Source organism: Idiotropiscis lumnitzeri, chromosome 17, assembly GCF_059441095.1.
Source record: "Idiotropiscis lumnitzeri isolate Australia: NSW breed Sydney's pygmy pipehorse chromosome 17, RoL_Ilum_1.0, whole genome shotgun sequence".
NCBI classification, from domain to species: Eukaryota; Metazoa; Chordata; class Actinopteri; order Syngnathiformes; family Syngnathidae; genus Idiotropiscis; species Idiotropiscis lumnitzeri.
In genome coordinates, this window is record NC_142407.1 from 5,343,766 (window position 1) to 5,358,530 (window position 14,765).

Below are 14,765 nucleotides of genomic sequence, written 5' to 3' on the forward strand. Positions count from 1 at the left end.
ACACAATTGGTGTTCGAGGGTCTCGACACACTCAAGAGCATTTTGTTTTTTTACGTACACTGGTGCTGCTGTTTTGGTTAGCAAATGAGTTAAAATGTCTGCGCTCTTGAACGTCTATGTTAATGTTGATGACCAATGGTAATAAAAATAAAAGGGCAGCCATTTTAAGGGAGGTGTTTGTTTGTTTCAAGTGGAAAACACTCAATTTGACTATCTGGGACACAGCCACTGTTTGTTTGAGGAAATACAGTAAGTGTCTCCTCAGGCTATATACTTTGTTATTTCGTCTAGGAAATTTTGACTGCATGCAAATCTTAATCACGTCTTATTTTTTTTTTTTTGGGACCATTCCAAGCTCAACTAAATTTTTCCAGTGGCTTCTCATCTAATACACCCTGCATAGAAATTGCCCTAGATGCAAAAAAGATTTTAGCAATCCATCCGGAACTTGTCCTCCTCAGAACTTTTTGGCGCTGACGCTATCCACGTCGGGTGAAATTAAGGGCACTTGACTCACAAAATGCAGCTGCTCGTCTGAAACAGCAATTCTCATGATGCTCCATTTATTATTTATCTCGAGGGTTGGGGGTTGATAGGAAGACGTGAGGACAGAAAAGGAGGTCTATAGCTATTAAAAGATGATGCGGTGAGTCCAAAAATCAGGCCTACATACAAAGCGGTTGGAGACAGTTAGTGCGCGCCAGAGCTCTTTGCAAGCATTTGGCAAGAACGGTGGGCCACTTTTTACTTTCGGGCCGAGCAAAGTTATTTAAAACTAAGTGATCATCAAAAGTGTGCAATGGAGAGTGGACTGAATGAAAACAGTGGCTGTTACAATATGGCTAAAGCCTTAAATAGAATGACAAAAACACTCTAGTTATTCAAATAGTGGCAATAATTCTAATGCAAAAAATGTCTCCCTTTCCAATAGGAAAGACTATTTCTGAATATGATGACCACGCTTCGAAAATGCAATTGTTTTATAGCTCACACAGTCGATATGAGCCCTTGTAAACCGTCGCTCACCAAAATGGCACGTCTGACTGTGTTGTAAATGAGTGCGCTGTGCAGAAATAACAATTTTACATTATCTACAGAGATGACAGTTATCATCCCAAGGATGTGAACACTATGAGTAAATATTAGCATTCCAAATGAATGTTTCAAGCCATGTTTAATAGCAGAGCTGGGCACTTGATCCTTTTTTGCCAGTCTGTTCCCTGCCCTCCGGCCTAATTCAAACGTCCGTGCATGATGCCGCCGCGGGAGAAATGCTATTCATTAGCTGGCTAATTTACTATTCAAATCCGTTTATCTTATTATGCTGGTATTGTAGGGATTGTCGTATTGCCCCCCTCTGCTAATGGTATGCCCCAGAAGCAGGTGGGAGGCACAGGTTCTGTGATGTCAAACAGGCATGCTTGAACGCATGCTGCTGTCAAATGTCTCTTCATACACAAACAGTTGGTAGTGGCGCTATTGACGCGCCGTTTGCCCATTTCGCAAGTAGGTTCATTACACACTTCAGGGCCGATTCGTGGGCTGGAGTAAAAGCAACCTCCGGACTTTGTTAATCAATCCCTTTTTTAAAATGTTGTCACCCCTTGCCCTAAAAATGGCCGTCCGGTTGGGTCGGAGGGTTGGACCATTCCACCCCCTGGACGGACTGCCCAGATCTGTTTCATTGTCCAAATGAATTAAGATTAAAATGAAATTCAAATTTAGGGTTCCAAGTGTGTGTTAGGTTTGATGATTAAAGTTTCAAATTAAGGCCAGGTGGAGGGTTTTAAGCCAGCCTTTAAAATATGGTTAGGTTTTCAAAAACATGTTAGCACTCCAAATTTGCGTTTCAAGCCATGTTTAAGATTTCCAGATTTTGGCTGGGTTAAGGTTTCAAAGCAGAGTTAAGGTTTTAAATAAATATATCAAACTAGAATAGGGTTAAAAATATGGTTTCAAACTGGGATAGAAGTATGTTCGGCTTTCATATAAAAGTGCGCTCTGTGAATTAACAGTTCAAGCCATGTTTAAAATGTCAAAATAAGGTTTTGAATTAGGGTTCCAAAATAGGTCTAGGGTTATAAAGTAGGGCTTCAAGCAATATAAAATAGATTTTATAAAGTTTGGAATGACCTAATAATGTCGTGTCCATTATACACACACAAACATTGGTTGATGTTGCAATTTTTTTACCATTTTATTTATTTATTTTTTGCAAACATCGTCGCTGCAGCTTCAGATTTATGCTGAACTAATGTGGGCCTGTGGGCGTTTTGTAGAAGCAGATCCATGTTTAAAAAAAGAGAAAATCACTGGAGTCTCACTGATCTTAAAGTGCATTTAAAAATCATATTAGTGGTTGTCTGTTATCTTGCTCTCTTTAGAATTGAAAAGCTTGTTTAAATTGGTATGACTGTTTAAAATATGACACTTTTTTTTTTATATCAAAACCGTTCATAATTTTGTTTTAAAGCTTCAAAGAGGAGACATTTTCTTTTCCATGTTTAACTCTGTCATTATTGAGCATGTCACACCACAAGTCAAAAACGGTGTTTGCTTTCATCTGATTTAAAATGGAAGTAATAACGCATCACACATTGTAAAAAGGAGCTGGGTCTTAACTACAAAACGTTCCGCGATTGATTGATGGGCTTCAGAGAGAGGACCGCTCACAGAGTTGTATCAGAACTCTGTGATAAGACATCCAGTCCAGCTGAACAATATTAAAGTGCAGAGATCTAAAAACGAATAATATGCACACCCTCGGGCTTGGCTTTGTTAAGTGAAGACTTGTCTTGATTTAAATTTCCCATCTGACGGGCATTGCAGCAGCAAGGTTTTGCATGAATGCTTAAATTGTATTCTTATTTTAAATGTATTTGATTTTATATCTATTTTTGACTTTATGTACATTACTTTGTATGCAGCAGTGGTTGCTTTTAAGAGTGCTCGATGACGTAAGATGGCCATCCATTTTCCTTGTGGCTCTAATACTACATCCAAAAGCGCCAGGTCAACTTCATCAGCGCCTTTCCACCAGTATGCCATTTATACAGTCTTCACATCATCATGGAATAAAGGAGGAACAATACTTGGCTAAAAAAAAATCCAGGTTCCTAAATTAGAAACTGTAGTGATGAAGTCACAAACAAACAAATGGATTGTCAACCAAGCCAGTATCAACACAGAACAAAGAATCTCATTGTTGGAGGTAAGAAACAATGAAATCCTCACTGAGCATCACTCACTCTGTCTGTGCTTTTAGAAAAGACCTAAGCTGAAGTGAAATCGAAATGAAGAATAAATTGCAGCATTTGCAACTTTTGCAAATCTTCTGGGAAGCCAATCCAAGCGGCTGGTGACAATCTCATTGTTTCATTTTTAGCAAGCACATTCTGCACCAGCCCTTTTATGTCGCCTTCTAATTCTCACTCTTCCAGCTCTCCTGTGACTCATTCCACATCCCTTCTAAGTCTCATTTTAAACCATGTCAGTCTTCTTGTTTTTCTGTCACTCCTCAAGTCAGTTGCAAACTCTCTCTCTAAACGTGTTCTTTTGGCCTCCCTCCATCCAAACTCGGCTCCTGGGTGGATGGCTTTGCACTTGTCATGCAGGCAAAGCACATTAACATCTCCTCCGATATCTGACCAAGCACCTGTCTAGCAGTAAGCCGCGAAGGCCAATCCGTCACCTTAGCTGGCCCCGCAGCCCACTTCCTATTCATAGGCTCAGTACGAGTGCAGCTCCAAGCTGTCGCACCGAGAGCCAAACTCCCAAAGGAGTGGATTGGTGAGCAAGTGATAGTTGTGGTTGTTTGTACAGAATTGAGACAGGGTTGTGCAGTCACAATCTGATAAGGAACATACATCGTGGACCAGCGTTTTGGATCCGTTTGAGATCCACAGACCTAAAAAAATTAAAAAAAAAAAGTCTTTAAGAGGCAGGGCTCGGTGGGGTGGCATGTGACGTCGGAGTGTCTGGGCGTGAGCTCTGGTCGATAGCAACTCTTGATCATTGCCTTTGTTTTACTGTTTGCCAGAATTCAGTAATTGTCTGAAAAGTGCATCGGTTACTGCGTCTCTCCTTTCCCACATGCAAGGGTATTACAGAAAGTAAGTAGATGGTAAAATCCCTGGCAAAGATAGTTTTAAAGTGGAAGTCAGCCCAAAAAAGTTCTTTACAAGAATATGTTCTGTGCAGACCAACTATTCTAAACATGGCATTCTGATTAAGATTGCATTTGTGGAATATGAGTCAAGCAATAAATTGAGATTGTTTTTGGCCATCTCAGGGGGCGGCCATTTTGTCACTTTTGTCGACTGAAAATGACGTCACATTTTCTCAGGGCTCAGCAAACGATCAATCATGGCTCAGCTTCTCAAAACGTTGTTATGAGGGCCCTGAGCAACTGTGATGACGTTTTCGTTTTTACGTTGTCGACAGAAAGTGACAAAACGGCCGTCCTGGAGATGGATAAAATAAAAATGGAAAGATATTGCAGCTTAACTAATTTTCCGCCAATGCCGTATTAATTCGAATGCTGTATTTAGATAAGTGAAGACAAATAGAACATATTGCAAAGAATTTTTGGGGGTTAAATTCCCCTTTAAGAAAAAAAAGAAGTCAAGAAAAGTAAAGAACAGGGCCTCACTCCTCTAAATACATTTTTTAAAATAATTCATCAATTTTTTGTCACGCTTGTTTTCATAATTGGGTCATGGGTGACCTGAGTATCAAAGCTGACTTTGGTCAAGATCCAATTCCACAAAAGTTTATCTTGAATGATTATTCTGTGGAGTGGGGTGTGTGAAGGAATAGTTAATTAAACCATGTCTGTGGTCAATAGTGACTTGATGTTTGTCGGTGGTGCTATCGTCATGGTTGCGGTATGCTGTGTTTGACTATCTTGAGTACACGATAAGCAAAGTAAAACCAACTTGCTGTCCCCCCCTTAGGTCTAGTGTCTGAAAAATGGTAAAAATAAATAAATAAATGAATTGCATACCTCTCTTAAAAAGCAGACTTCAAACTCTTAAGTTTGTGTGAATAAAGCAGCGATTATATTATAACTTGATTTTTTTTCTCCTGATTGTAAAATCGAAACAGTAATTTGACTCGAGTTGACTGAATTGGAAGTACATGCTGCAACATTCCAACCTCTACATTTGACATGACATTCTCTGGAATTTTTATTTTATTTTTTATTTCCACAAGCATGGTCCACTTGCCCTTGAAGGGTGAAACAATGTCCTGATTGAGATGCAGTAACAGAGCCGGCGCTCTTTCACTGTGAAATCTTCCAAGGCGCAATGGAGAATAAGTTGATCTTGAATGGATTATGTCAAGATAATGGAATCATTCAGATTGAAAATGGGAAAGGGACAGTTTTAGCAACAAACGCGTCTCCTTTCTCAGCCTTCCCGAGTTGCTTTCGACTCACTCTCGCCTCTCTCTATCTCAGCATCTAATTTTCTCTCACCTACTCGCCAGTATGAGCGCAAACACACACGCCCTTCATCCTTCTTCTACCTCTGCGCACTACTATTATTTTTCTGTGAATATCTGATGTGGCAGTGTGGAACGGAACCTGCATAGAAAGCAGAAGCCAATTAGAAAACCTCTTTTCATGTTGAGGCACTGTGCTGCCTACAAAATGGGAGAAGAGTCCAAAGGCAAATGCAGGAAGCATATTTTTGTGTTCGCACATTCCCATGCATAAATAATGAAGCCAAATAAACCATATTTCTCTATATAGCGGCCAGGCGATGTTTGTTTACTGCAGATCCCCACAAATAGGGATGATAGTAAAAACTATTATTGGCATGCATGAATAATTTCATACCCAAAACGGGCATTAAAAACAATATAAAAACATTCTTATTGAGAAATGGCAAGCTGAATCACACAAAATGTCTTTGTCTCTCCTTGAATCCTTAATGGCTTTAAAGAACAAGCTTATGCCGTCATTTAGAAAATGCCGTAAGTCTAAATCAACCAACAAACTCTTTGTGTGAAGGTAAGTGCTGCAGTTTTGCCTAGCAACAGATTTCTAATAGACTAATCTGGCAGCAGTTGTGCATTTCAAACAACTAAACAACTTTCCTTTGTGTCTTAATGCTGAGAAAACACCACAGATGCGCTCATGATTAGCATTGGTAGTTAGTTAGACACATGTTGTTGGAGTTTTACCCCTCCCACCCCCACCAAAATAGGCTGACCAGCTAATTGGGTCACAGCATCTACCTCAGGGAAAGTTTAGGTTTATATTGCTTCTTCTAAAGAGGTGAGATGGAGGAGGTGCCCGCAGGTGCTGTCACAAAATCGGTCAACTCCATAAACCTTTCTTTTTCTTGCCAGGGAAAACTTGTAGACTTTGTACTAAAGTTTCCAGATGGTGTTGGAAATGACATCCACGCTGATGGGCAACAAGAGAGGCCCACCCCGCTGCTTTTTATCTCGGCTGATTTGTCTTGTCTGTTACCCCTCTCGGTAAACCTTAATTTTCAACGCAGCACCCAACCCACATGATGAATTGGAACAGAAACCAGCAGGCACCGGTGCTGTGTTTATTTATTTTTTTATTCCCCAGCATGTTCTGTTATTGCGGCCATTACGGTCGCATCTCTGCCCGACACAACAGCCATGCTCGGTTTTCTCTGAGTCAGACAAAATGATCCATTAAATCTCTTGAGGGCTTTTTTTTGTGAGTTAAAATCAAGTGACCAAGAAAATAAAAATAAAAAGGGAGTCCTGACGCTTGCACGGCAGGGAAAAAGGCTGGACAGGACAATAATTCCGAATCTGCCAGAATCACGCTTAGAGGTCTCCTTCTGTCGCTAATTCCCTTGGGTGGAGGCGCACTTAGTCACTAAAGCTTTTGCGGCTTCGGATAGCATGGCCTTTCACTGTAAGAGAGACAGATTAAGATGTCTGCAGTTGAGTCTTCACCGCTACTCTGAGAGCATCTTCTCCTGCACGTGCTCTTTTTTTTTTCTCCTCTCGAAATCTCAAAGGTGAATAGAAATGTTGGTAATGGTCATTTTTTCTCGGTGGTCTCAATTCCACTTTGGCAGCGGGTTATTCATTCAAACAAAAGGGAAAGACCATTTCCAAAAATTGGAAAATATATTTTTTGTCTACTCCTCCAACCATTGTATCAAGAGCCAGATGACTGCTTGGATATGAAGTTGAACAATTTAGCATCGCTATCTGTCTATCATATCTGCTTTAGATTGTGAGTCATTTGGACAAATTCTCTCGCGGGCCTTCAGAGTACATTCCTAAAATGGCTACTTTCAACCAAAATGGCTGACTTTCTGTTGAATTTCTGGCTATTAATTATCCAAAAATCTCTCAACCATATGACAGCTTTTCAAAGGAAGTGAGTGAAGGTTATTTCCTTGTGCTGTTGATGCCATCGGAATGAGTTATTGATCATATTGAGCCAAGTCGCGTGAAGAAATTGAACTCATTGTCATGATTCAATCAAGGGTCATCAATGACCAGCCGTTAATGAGTTGCCGAGTTCGCGTTCACACTCCGGCATGATAAATACAGTTCAGGTAGATGGGAACGGAAGGTGTGGGTATCATCCAGTCACGACGCCCGAGGAAACGACAACACGGCTATTTTCTCCGAAGCAGACAAGCTGATGTCTTTTTCTCTCCAGCAGGGAGCAGATCTTTCATCCAGGTTAGGCTTTGCAAGTAGGTCACTCACAGCCAGGCATGAAAAGGCAGTTAAATTGAGATAAATCTGGATAGCGTATTATGTGCTTTTGAAAAGTGTCTGCAATGGGAGGATAAGGTGTGTAGAGGGGGAGTGGCGGTGGTGACGGTGGATCTCACTGGCTCTGACGTCTTCCAGCCTCTGGCATCAGATAAGTCACCCTACTTGAAGAACTATTTTTGAAATCGCAGGCTTATGTTGGATCCGCTTAGGTAGACTTGCAAGATTAATGTGGACTGTTTAAAAAAAAATGATAGAAGTGGTGAATGCCTCAAAGCATCCAGCTTTTTAACTTCTTTTGTTTTCTCGAGCTTGGGTGAAAGTGTACACTGTACATTGTCAATAATGTCTGACCACTTGAGGAATTGTTGCATGTCACTACTTGTTACACCCACACGTCAACACATTTTTACCAGAAAATAGCTTCCTCACGATCACTGCTGTTTTTAAATTTTTTTAAACAAGCTTTTTTGCATCAACAACTCCATGTACTCGAGTGTCACGGGACGTTTATTTCCATCTAACAAATGGAAAATGCAGCAAGCTGGGTTTGAAAGAGATGTATATTTTTCCTTTTTAAAATTGTCCCACGGATCACAAACGCGTTGCATTTTCCATCATGACATTTATCATTTTTTTTTTCTTTATTTTACTTTGTGTGAAAGGTTTTAATTACTTCTATAATTTTTCTTCTATATGTATAATGTGATGTTTCACAGTGCTGCCAGGTCATGCACGGCACTACAAGTCAGTGAAGTCGTGAAAATTGATTTCATTTCTTTTTTTCACAGCTTCTCAAATTTCTGTCAAGCCTTTGCTCCGGAAGGGAAAATAAATCCATGCACCGTGCCTGTATCAGTTATGCATCTCTGAAAACTACATATACAAATTTAATATGATTAAATTCCCTCCCGACTCAAATTTTTTATGTTACTTGCCTGGAAATTTACCCCCCTACTCCTCACGTTCATATGTACACTCATGGAGAATTTTGAATCTGGAATTACACAAACATGCATTTATTTATTTTTTTTTTTTTTTGTGGAAAGACAGCACAAAAATTACAATGGACCTGCCTCCCGATGAAAAGTTGTCATGATGCTCTCTTAAAAAGTCTTTCACCATAGCACACCTTCTGTAAATTGAAATGAACAACTGGGACACACGCATCCAAACATTTCATTACTTCTTGAAATAGTGTTATGTGTTCTTGTGGCCCTTGAAAGGCAAAATATATATGAATCTACGTTATTATTAATCATGCAGTGTAAATCTAGCATTGGTGAAAAGACATTTAAAGTCAGACTTTGTTTTATAGCTCCATGTATAATATTTTAACACACACACAGTCGTAGATGGAAGGAAGCATGAATCAAGAGAATGGCAATAACTGTTCCATCAATGTTTGATCCTCGCTGATATGGAAGAATGCCTGCACTTTGCATAGCGCTGCAAGAAACACACCAGGGTCTCCTCTTAGGATAACTCACTGTGTGTGTGCGTGTGTGTGGTGGTGGCGTACTTCCTTGAAAGATTTCTGTTTGCGTGTGAGTGTGGATACGCGTAAATCACTTGTCGTATAAGTGGGCGTCCCCGCGGCGTTTGCGCGCAGCTAATAAAATAACTCGAGGCTGCTTCTGAGCCACCCACAGGGGGAGACGCCACCTCAATGGTTCATCCCGAGCCACCCCTGAGGCCACCCATGACCTGACTCTCCATCATAACTCGCTGACCCCTCAGGTGGACGCTTGCGTGCAGCCATCAGTTCCTGTTTGTGTGACAATACATTCGCCGGTGCATGAGGTTTACATTTGCGTACTTGTAAACAAGTCTCTGTGTGTGCTTTGTTTGTCTTTTAGGCCAAACGAGGTCATTCAAATTATTGAGTTTTTTTTTTCAGGTCACTGAAACACACTTTGTAGAACAACTCCAACCAAGATGACATTTTTTTTTTTTGTTTACCTTTCTGAAACATTTCTCGCTTAGTTCATAGTTGCTATTGCTCTAGCATTGTAAAGTAACCTGCTGAGGCAATTGAAAATCTGTTGCTAATCAAAACAGCAACACTTACCAAGAATGTTACCAGATGACTTGTAGACTTTTACTGCATGCTGAAATCCATTTTTTTTCTCAGGATCAAATATGATTAAGTGTAACATTTATGTTACAATTACTATCAAAGGCAAACAACTTTATCTTCACAGCAAATTTCAACTCAATATGCGTCACACATCCAAAAGCACAACACCTAAAAGCATCTATATAACAGCTAAAAACACTCAAATGGAGAGCAAAGAGAACAAAAGTAGCTTATTATAATTACTAAAAGAACTTGCAATGGCAACATTTAAACATGTTCACAAACAGAAAATTTAAAGACATTCAAAACCAAAAGATAAATTTGTCAAACTGAAATTGACTTTCAAAATGCTGAAAATGGCATGTTTTACCCTCGATTTAAAAGCATTTATACTTGATGCTAAATGCTGCTTCATCATGTTTGCTTTGAAACCGAGGCTCCATTGATTGACCGGCGCGGCAAACTTCACGGCATGAATGGATTTATATTCAATCAGCATTTGTTTAAGGAATTTAGACCCAAAGCATACTGTCATTTATTCAAGTAGTAGAATTTTAAAATCCATACTACAACTTACCGGAAGCCGATGTAAATATCCTTTTGGACTAGGGTAATACCGCATGTTCTTTTTTTTCTGGTCTGGAAAAAACAAGGAATTTAGTCTGACATGATCACTCACAAGCTAGTGATTTTACTTTAACTTAACAAATTGGTAAAAATATAGGCCTCCATTTGGCTAAATGAATGGGCAACTATGGTCACTGACACAAATGCCAAAATGCATACCAGCTAACAGCGAATGCAAAATCATGTGTACTGTCATGTTTCAGAACAGGATCCTCAAGTGAATCAAACTCCTACTACTACTTTCATGCTTTGCGAAGACCAATGTTCGTGAATATTTCATTATCCAATCACACAGCAAAGTCCTGCTTGTCAACTTCTCACAGTCTGGCAGTTTTAGGTCCAAAACTTTACAAGTTGGGCGGGGGTGAGTTTCACGCTTGAATTTTTCTACTTCTCCTGCATGTCCCTGGGGCTCTCAATTCCCCGTTTTCCTCTGGATTCACACCTTTTCATGACAAGGGCCTTGAAGGCAGCACAAGCCCAAATTGAAGAAGGGGGAAGATGTGTCAGGCACTCATAAACCCCCCCCCCCCCCCCCCATGCAGCCTTTTTTTCATTCAACACCTCCAATGTTCCTTATTCATTCTTCCCCTTTTTTGTCATTCCTCTCGTATGTTTCAGTGTGCTCTCAGAGCTAACGTTTTGACATTTCTTCCATCGACTTGTCAGAGCATACTCTCTCTCTCAATGTTCCCATTCTTCCGTCCATCTCTCTTGCTCTCCAATCGTCCTTCATGGACAATTTACTGAGCGAACATTCGTCAACCTGCAGTCCTTGGAGCGTTCAACACTATTTTAACAGAAACCCCCAAAGGTCCAAAAAAACTAGAGATTATTCCTTCATGCCCTCTTTTAGAATTGCCTCGGGAGATTGGGTGGTGGGTAACACAAAATCGGAATGAGTTCTAGAAATTTTACTCATTTTCATACCATCACCTTGTGAGACTTGATTCTTAGTGCTAATTGTGTTGTCATTCAAGAAGAACCTAATGGAATAGCAGCTATTCAATAGCTGGATGGAAAGTGTGCATGCTTACAATCAATTTGTTCAGACAAGAAACCTGCCAGGAATTTTCTGAAAAACCTTGTGGGAATGTCCTTTATTACAAAAAACAGTCAAGGTGACCCTCGCAAAGGGGAGACTTGTTAGTGGCTGAATGGATTTGACAAGAGATGGCAACAGTGAAAATCAGCAATCTATATTTCTTTTCCTTTCTTTAATATCTATTAATATTAAATATTTATTATTCCTAATATCTTTTTTAGCATCTTACCAGGTTTTAGTCTGTTCTGTTTGCTCCAGGCGGCCCGGTGGGCCACTGGTTAGCACGATGGCCTTGCAGTGCAGAGTCGTGGGTTCGATTCTGGCTCCGGCCTTCCTGTGTGGAGTTTGCATGTTCTCCTCGTGCCTGTGTAGGTTTCCTGCGGGTACTCCGGTTTCCTCCCACATTCCAAAAACATGCATGGCAGGTTGATTGGACACTCTAAGTTGCCACTAGGTATGTGTGTGAGTACGGATGGTGTCTTTGTCTCAATTGACTGGCAACCAGTTTGGTGTGTACCCCGCCTAATGCCCGAAGATAGCTGGGATAGGCTCCAGCACCCCCCGCGACCCTTGTGAGGAGAAGCGGTACTGATAATGGATGGATGTTTGCTCCAATTTGAAGTTGCTACATTGGATTAAAGCTAAATTAAACTCAGCAAATCTGTCACGTCTCAGGCTGTATTGACATTTGCTCAATGCAAATGTCAAAAGAAGAGTTTATTTAAACTTCAGGGACACACAAAAACAAACTTCAATTCCATCTTCACAAAAGCAAAACAAACTTTAGGCGAATAGTCACATCCAATCAAACAATTACATATATAAATAAACACTGAATTGGAAATTGAAAATGTTAACGTGTATTTTTGTCTTGGTTGAGGTTATGTTAAAGTTCCTCTCACAGTCCGTTAATCATTTGCTTTCAGGTCACGCCGTTTTCCATTCATAGTCAAATTCAAACTGATGTCGGGAGGCTGCGGGGAAGGAGCTGTACAATCAAATGAAAGCCAAAGAAAGGAAAAGCCGTAACTAGGTGAGACAAGACGAGCGCAGACGAGACGGAGCCAGGCCAAAAAAGACGAGACGGACAGCGCATGCAGAGACAAAACAGATATGAGGAGTGAGTGAGTGGGAAGTTTTTATTTTATTCATTTATTTTTTTGGGGGCATCAATCATTTTTCTTCGAGGCAACTGGACTCCTCTTGGTTATTCAAGACGTTTTATGAAGAAGAATTTCAGAAGCCTTAGAATTGAAAGAAAACCCTTTTGAATTAAAAGGTCAAACTAAGAACTGTCCAGCTGAATAAAAAAAATGCTAATCACGCAAAAAAAATGATTAGCTTGACCTGGATGTCTGAGAATCTACACTGACATTGATTTATTGTGTTTGTTTTTTTGGGGTTTCTTTTCAATGGTAAATAGAGCTAATCACTACTCTCCTTAAAATAGATTAGTTAGAATGTCTCATTAACTTTTCACAGTCCATTAGACAGGTGCGAGTTCCTTAATCAAATAGTATTCCATCGCACATTAAAGAAATGATCAGATAATTGCATCCTTAGCGACGCGTCTGATCTTTCTCCTCCCTTCTAACGCACTGTTGCTCTGATTCTGCTTAGAATTCACAAACAGTGCGTTATTTTTTTTGGGGGGGGGGGTCCGAGACGATCAGCCGTTTTGATAAAAACACACGCCAGGTGCAGCCCAGCAAATGAGTTTGGACAAATCCACAGCAGTTTAATAACACAGTTGCAATTGTTTTCATTCCTTTGATGGGAGTGTGTCTATCACAAAAATGTAATTATGAAATGTATTGTATAAAAGAAAAACACGAGCTTTTTTTGTTTGCTTGTCTGGCTGTCTGCCACTGGGGAAATGTAACTTATTGCTTTGTGCTATATGAAGAAATATATCTTCGTCAAGCAGATGGAAAATGAAGAAAATTGAGTGAGCTAAGAGGAAGAAAGAAATGATAATACTGCATATAAAGAATAGGAAAAACAGGCACATTGCAGCAGGTTTATCTTTGGTAAACCTCCTTTTATCAAATGGGCACCATGCCGCCAATTCGTCAAAGTTGTCCATCAACGGACACGTGACTGAAAACTAACTTTAATCCCTTGTATAGTAATATTTGGTGAACGTAAGTGTGAAATGAAACAACCCAGTGAACTTTTCGTATTCTGCGCTACCACCCACTCATTTACATAATAGCCCAAGTTAGGGTGGGTGAGTCACTTCCAAGCAACAGATTTGTTAGCTAACAGCGTTAGCCTGTGATAAGCGCTGTGAATTGTCCACGCAATATCTATGCTTGGTGATGTTTCCGTGTGCCACATACACAAAGTGTACTGGTGAAAAGAAATGTATTGGTTTTGTGGCCACTATTAGCATGAATATGTTATTCATATCTCTGTACGATGCTAGCCTGTTCTGATTATAGGAAGAAAGACAACTAGATGCACATGTTATTCCTTGTTGCAAGAAACCAAAAATGTCTTTAGAAACTGAATATCATCAGATAAGAACAACTTGGCTGAGTGGAAAAATTGCTGCTGTTCTGCCGCTACGCTCGTGATGCGTCAGCTGCTTCTCACCAGAAAGGAGACGCGCTCCAGAGGGTCATTTCCATCGTCCAGAAAATAAGCAGCTGCTTGTTTCGTCTTCCATCCTTCAGAGCTATTTAGCTTTCTTGCTTCCTTAGCAGAGACAGGAACATCCTTGAGACTCTTCCTCCCCCGTGAACATTTTCCTCTGTGGGCGCTTCCACTCAGGAAGGTGGTGGAGCCGTAGCGTAACAATCTGACAGCAACACTTTTTGAGTCAGCTCAGCCTAGAACAAGATGTACTAGGTTTGTAATGACTCATTGAGTACTATGCTATTGTAAATATTTCAAAATAAGAGCCTGTCTTCAATATAAATTGTTTGTTTAAGGCTTTCGTGGAGAGACTTTCTTCTTTTAGGCAACATACAGTTAAGTACAGTGTAATTTTCTGGTTACTTTTTAGTTGAGTCATGCAGAACCCTCCTCAGTCCACAGAATTGAAAGAATTCAAAGACAGTCCTTGGTTTGTGACTGTGTTTTGGTCCTGTATCGCCAGTGTAACTTCAATTTGTATGTACGCTGTAATGCACGGGAGTTGATCACTACCTTAAACCAATGAAATGGTAAAGTTCTTCTGAAAAATACCAATATTTATAGTCAGTGATCATAGTGATAAAGTCAAGAACACAGTTGTCCTTGAGGGACACGATCATGTATGTTTTCAATATTCCCTCCTCC

General features: G+C 40.2%; 1 long non-coding RNA gene across 1 annotated transcript in view; it reads left to right on the top strand.

Annotated features, from left to right (window-relative positions):
- Positions 1 to 13,808, top strand: part of LOC148319833 (uncharacterized) — a 53,374-nt gene extending 39,566 nt beyond the window's left edge. The window contains exon 4 of the long non-coding RNA XR_015839618.1: positions 12,407 to 13,808. This is a non-coding gene — a long non-coding RNA (uncharacterized LOC148319833). The remainder of the gene's footprint in view (positions 1 to 12,406) is intronic.
- The last annotated feature ends 957 nt before the right edge of the window (positions 13,809 to 14,765 follow it).